This window comes from Pinus tabuliformis, chromosome 5_1, assembly GCF_031772625.1.
Source record: "Pinus tabuliformis cultivar Carrire ecotype Pingquan chromosome 5_1, CPIR1, whole genome shotgun sequence".
NCBI lineage: Eukaryota > Viridiplantae > Streptophyta > Pinopsida > Pinales > Pinaceae > Pinus > Pinus tabuliformis.
The window spans coordinates 931,441,699-931,448,288 of NC_142305.1; positions in this window are offsets into that span (position 1 = coordinate 931,441,699).

Consider the following 6,590-nt stretch of genomic DNA (forward strand, 5'->3'; position numbering starts at 1 on the left):
GGATTGGTAAGGAACGGTTAGAGTTCTTATCCAATTAAGATTGCATTTCTATTGATGCATCTACATTATATTTCATTTCAGCTTCGAAAGTATAGTGTGCTTAAGCGAAAGTTGAAGGATGAAATGCATGCATAAGCTTGATATGCATGAACACAGGGATGCTGATGATTTCCTTGTTTTTGAACATGTATGTGTAATTAACTTGTAGGGTTGATTGCTTTGACATGTATGTGATGCCATGTTGACTTGGGAGAATTTAACTTGGTCTCCAAATGGAGACAATGATGAAAGTTTCATCTTTTGAAAAAGAGTCCTAATGGTCTTTTTCTACATGCTTGACTTGAAGGGTCATTGTTTAAAGGCATGTTTTGTGGGCTTGTTATCTAGTCCATCATTTGTATGAAGATTTAAGACATGGAGGTATTCACAAAATTTGAAATCTGTTTCTTTTGTTGAAGCAGTAGTTTAGTTCATCCAGTTGTTATCTGTATGCCTGTTGTTGTTGGCAGCCTTTCAAACAGGTACAAATAAAAGTTTTGTGGAACAGATGTACTTCACATTTGTTTGAGCCACCTTGGATCAATGATCAAGGCAAAGAAGCTCAAACTACCTTATGTGACCATTTCAGCAGAAGTTCTGCAGGAAGGCAAGGAGGAAGAAAGTTCTTCCCAAGAAAACTAGCCCATCTAAGAAGGGAAGTGGTCAAAAACTTTGGTTCAGAGGCACTATGCAAAGGCAAGTGTAGGGAGGCTAAAAGAAGAGGGTGAGTCACTCTCATTTACTGTTCAGATCAGTATATTAGTCTTTTGGAGACCAAAAGTTCTTTTATTGGGAAGGCGTGATCCAAAAATGGATCCTGGATAAACCTCTAATTCTAAAAGAATTCATGTAAGAGGTAAAAGGTGCCAAATGGCACAAATCCTTTGTAAATCAGAGGAAAATGAAAGTCACAGGCTGCTCTCAGAAATACTCTCACTGCAGAGATCCCTCCATTCTGAATCCAACGCAACTTAAATGGGCGAAAACGGACTTCAGATGGGAAAGCTATCATAAAATGAGGCTACCCTTTTTCAAAGGAAAAAGAGCAAAATCCCTTGATAATGGGTCTTAAAAAACCCTCTAAGTCTTCCAAATCTCCCAAAAGGGCAAAATTAGCGCAAAAGGAGGACCTTTAGAAATATCATATTACATTATCGGAAGGCTAAATACATGAGAAAAAAATGAAAAATGAGCCTATCGGAGATTGAAGGAATAGTGAACAGGGACTGTCGGATTTGGCCAATCAGTGGTCCAGATCCGATCGGCATATCGCATCGGCAGTGACAAGCGGATCGCAATCGATGACCATAACAGGGCGCTACATAGGCCCGAGGCATGAGCAATTTGCGATTGCGACAAGTCGCATTGCAATATCGCATCGACACATTACAATGGAGCAAGGCCACATATATATGTATATACGCGATGCGATGGCCAAACCCAATAGGGCTCTAGGCGGTAATCGATATATTTTGAAGTCCGACAAAAGGTAGTTTCATATGTATTTTCGGATATTTCGTTTAATAAACGAAAAGCGAAGGGAAGCGCGATGCGATGTAAACTAGACCCGAAAGGGTCCCACAATGGAAATATATAACATTTCAAATCTGCCCAAAGCCATTTTTTTCGTTAATTTCACCATTGTAATGTATTTTAAAATACAAAGGGAAAACCATGGAGCAGGCCAATTGCGACATGTGATGGCGACTTACGAGCGGACCCGATAGGAAAATAAGGCGTAGTTATGAAAATTTGAAGTCCAAAATTGTGTTTTCTGCGGACTTTCCTGTTTTACAGCGTTCTCTGTGTAAAACACATAATGAATGTTTTTAAGGGATTTCAAGCGCTGACGCCCTCATCAGTTACGGAACAGGTGGTCGCTTGCCCTAAGGGCATTATGTAATGATTATTGAACGCTCAGAAGAGGGATTCGATCGGACCCAAAGTCGGAATACAGAGAGCTGGAAAGGGAAAACCAACAGACAACTCCGATTTGGCTTAAAAGCCATGAATTTCAAAGACAGAGAGCTACTGGGTTGTGGATGGTTGCTGTTATTGATCCTTGAGGGGTTTTCTGCGGAAGAAGAAGCCAAAGAGGAAGCCAAGGTGAAAGGGACAGCGTAGAAGCCAAGGGAGTCACTTGGAGTTTAAGTGAAAAGCCCAAAGAGAGCTGTAAACAGCCAGAGGGCCAAGAAGCCAGAGCTGAAGAGCCAGAGCCGAAGGGCCAGAGCCAGAGCCAAGAGCCAAGAGCCAGAGCTTCAAGAGCCAGGGGATTAACTGGTACCTGAACCCACTATTTCAGTGTAAAAGCACTAGGATTTGAGCCAAGAGCTTGTAAAAAAGACTTATACCATAATCCTAGAGAGCCTAGTTGAGTTGACTAGAGCTCACGGAGATGTAGCCCAAGAGTTGTGGGTGAACTCCTAATTAATTTGTTGCTCATGTGCCTGATTCATTGCTGCATTATCTCTGTTACTTTATTCACTGTTATATGCATTTATATATATGTTCAAGCACACTTAAATATCGGCATACACAACAGGTTTTAAAGCACATAAACAACCAACAATAAATACAAGCATATACCTATATTTTCAAGCATTTCTTAATTCTGCATTGGTTAATCAAATAGACTTGGGAATATTCAATATTTGGAAGTGGGAGAGGTTCTTGTAAGTTAGACAAGAAGCCTGAGTGCCCTTTTTTCAGATTAGGAGCCCGAGATTTCGCTTCTCTTCATGTCCTGGATGTTCTGTTCAATCCTGTTTACCGTGAGGTTGTTTCAATACAGTTGCATCTGGACAGATTGGATCTCCCTGTGCAAATCCTTCATACTAGGCTCAGCTGGTCTGGCATCCTCCGGTTCCTCTCCTTCCTTATATGTTGTCATTGCTTGGGCCAGGATATTCTTCATGACCCAGTACTGTTGAATTGTTTGTCAGAATAATGTTTGACATCCTCTGGTATTCTTGAGGTCTTTAACCATAGTTTCTCATTCCTCTGCCTCGATCTCTTGATTTTCTATACTGTCATTTAGCTCCCTCTCCCATTCAGATATTATTTCTTTCACCTCCAGCAGTGTTCCTACCACGTATGCATTTATTAGGTTCTACATACTCTCTTTCCCATTCTTACTTCCTCTTTTACTTGGTCCTCTACTGGAGGTTGCTTCCAACCATTTCGCCTTTTTTCCTGCCTTCCCCATTCCTCTATTTCCTCTCTTTCCCGCTTTGTTACCTTCCTTTTCCATCTCGTTCTCCTTCCGGCTTAATTCCACCTTTTCCGGACGACACACCTATTCCTGGGCTGGAGCACGATGTGAGTTCTGAGACTCTGGAATTCTCTGCACTCTGGTTGTTATATTACCTAAAACATAAACCAATGAAAAATCCTTATAAGTCAGAATCATTTTGAACAGAGTAAACACAGACTTCTCTGGCCTGAGCTTTTCCAATCACTCCCGGTTTGGAGAATTGTAATTGGCCTCATTAACACTCGGGTTCCCCCCCTCTCTCCTCAAGGAAACTGAGGCTTCTATCCTCCACTTCATTACAGTGGTTCTTTATTGAATTTTGAAGAACTCGGTTTCCTAGTGCCCACGGGGTCTCTCTGTTTCTCCTCCCGACTGAAATTGCGCCCCCCCCCCCCCCCCCTGATTATCACCACCCCAACGGGCGAGATAATGCTTCTCAGAATGAACAATTGTGAATGCATTCCAACCCTAGGTCCCGTTAGAGGGGCAGGACCAAGATTTTCTAATAGTTGTGTCCCTACCCTAGTTGCTACCCCTGATATTGCCTTTGATCCCACAGCCTTCGGCCATGTTTGGGCTCGGCTCAGGTTGGAAAATAAGCAGCCTTGCCGCAAGATCCAAGAAGGCGACTGACCCCCACACTTGACTATAAATCCTTCCTTCCCAGGCCACAGACTCCACCATAACAGTTCGACAGGTTTGATTCTACCTCCATTGTGAAAACCCCAAAAGACGTCGCAGTGGGCCACAAGACCTCGGGACCCATCTACTCTAAGACCCATAACATTTTTTCCAAACCCCCTTCCCCCAGTGGCATTCCAGACAAAATTTCTCCAGGTTAACAGGCTAGAGCCCCAAAAGAAACAAGAGGTCTCTACTATGGCTGCGTCTGGGGTTACCATTTCCATTAACCAATATTCCTCTGATAAAATCATATTTGCCAGGAAGTCTAGAATGGGAGCCGAGAGAACATACCAATTCTGGCTGACGAAACCTGGTTACAACTCAACGTCCTCCAGCCCACTTCCACCACCTTCTGCAGCACATCCCACCTTCTCACTCTACATGCAAATGCCTCCTCTCCTAACTATATTACCTTTTTGTTTCCCTGTCCAGCTACCTTGCCTGCTGTCCGAAGGACTCTCCATGTGCCTTCGTCCTCATTTCGCCGCCCATTCCCTGGTTTGATTTACTCGGGATGGAGTTTCCTTGACATTCCATAATTGTCCTTAATAACTCCGCTCCTACCTCTGGTTGCTCCTGCCATGGGATTACTCCGTCTGCATTTCCACTTGTTAGCTGCTCTTGCCTGCCCTCTACTACACTTGACACCTAGTCGCCTTCTCTCACCTCCGCCCTCATCCACATTTGCCTCTGCCCTGTACTGGCTGCTGCCCCACTGTGTTGTACTGCCTGCTGCCCTACCTGCTCTTGTGGCCTCACATCGTCCACTTCTTCCTCTACCCTTCAAGCCAGATGGGTGGCTGCTCCCACCTCGCCCCCCCATGTCCTACGACCCACCTCACCTTCCTTCACCTCTTCGTACCTTTCGCACCTCGATCGAGGATTTAAAATTAAATAAATTATGAATATATTAAAATAAATTATTTAAAATTATTAATTAAAAACAATTATTTGATATTAAATAATCCTACCATTCTCATTTACGAATGTTATAATACATTCAGAATTCATAAGGAATATAGTAAGATGCATGTATAGTGAAATAATTAAAAATTAATAATGATGCTTAAAATTTTTAAATTTAAAACAGAAAATTTAAGCAAAAGTTCGTGATTGAGGTTTCAAAATTTTAAATTAAAAATAAAATTTATTAATGTATATAAATTATAATTATTTGTTTTATTGGTGGGTTTGGAAATAATTATATAATAATGAAGAAAAACTTTTCAATGGTACTAAGTATCTCATCATTTATTAAGTTTATTATACGTTTTGAAATTGAAAGTATGGAATCACTTTAAGAATACTTTTGAATATTCCTTAGTTCGGGTGAGAAATGAGGGCGACCAAGTGCGGGGTGATCTTTCCATCCCATCACTTCATAAAAAAATTAAGAGGGGATGGGTTGGCTAGCTCTCCACATGCAAAAGAATGCAAACTTTCAATTGTGGAGTTATGAATATGGCAAGTTCAGTTTTTTTGTTCATCTATATTTCTAACATATTTTTGCTACAATTTTTATGGTGTTATTTTGCGCCTCCCTCATTGTAGGTGGGTTTTCTTGGGCCTTACCACTCATAGAAACCTTATTGAATTTTTAGGGACCTTCGTTCTCATTCTTTCAGCATGGTACAATTTTATCCTTGACCATGGAATTGAGGAAGTCTGGTTCCACATTTTTGTTGTTATAGTTTATGGCACCTAGACAGTCGGGGGATTAAGGTTCAATAGGATAACATCTTATCCAAACTAGGTTTTTATTTTGAATGTGTAATATAGTGGAAGATGCATCACTCTCTAGACCTAGACATCAAATTGACAATGAATGCCTCCCTGCCTTCACATTGATAGTTTTTGTAGCATTTGACAACCTGGGACGCGTTATCTGGGGTAAATTCAAAGTCTTTTGAGTTGAATTTTATCCTTTTTGGTGTCAATTTCATTGGATGTAGTTCTAGTTGGTTGGTACCTCTCTTTGGTGCCCAGATACATCACTTGTGGAGCTAGAGTCAAAATCTAAAATTTCACCTGGCTTAAGGGCGTCCCTCCAATCCCTAGGCTAGTTTGTTGTTGAGCTTCATTTATTAGAGTTCCTTCTTCATTGGAAATCAATTTAGCAATTTCTATATTCTCCTAAACATCATGCCTTGGAAATGCATGCAAAACTTCTGATGAGGGGGTGATTGCGAAGCACGAGGAAGAACCTGTTCCCAAGCCAAAGCAGAGGAGACTATGACTATATACAATTTGGTTACCCCCTTAGACATTCATGAAAACAACTGCCACCCTGAGTCCTTATCCACTGTAGATAGAGAAACATTTTCTGATTCTGATAGCCTTGATGAGGATTCCCAATGGGTTCATCATCCTAGTCACCAATAGAATATGGGAACAATACCTCAATTCTATCACCCTTCATTGGTAGTTAAAAACCCTCCTGGGAAAAGTTCTGAAAGAAAAATAGGAGGCGTAGTGTAACATATCCACTTCCTTGAATAATATCAATCATGCCTAGAGGTATCAATGTTTGTGCTTGGAGCATTTGGATACCATAATAGCTCACTTGGAGAGCCATCTTTAGTGCGATGAAAAACCACCAGCTCCTCCAAATTCT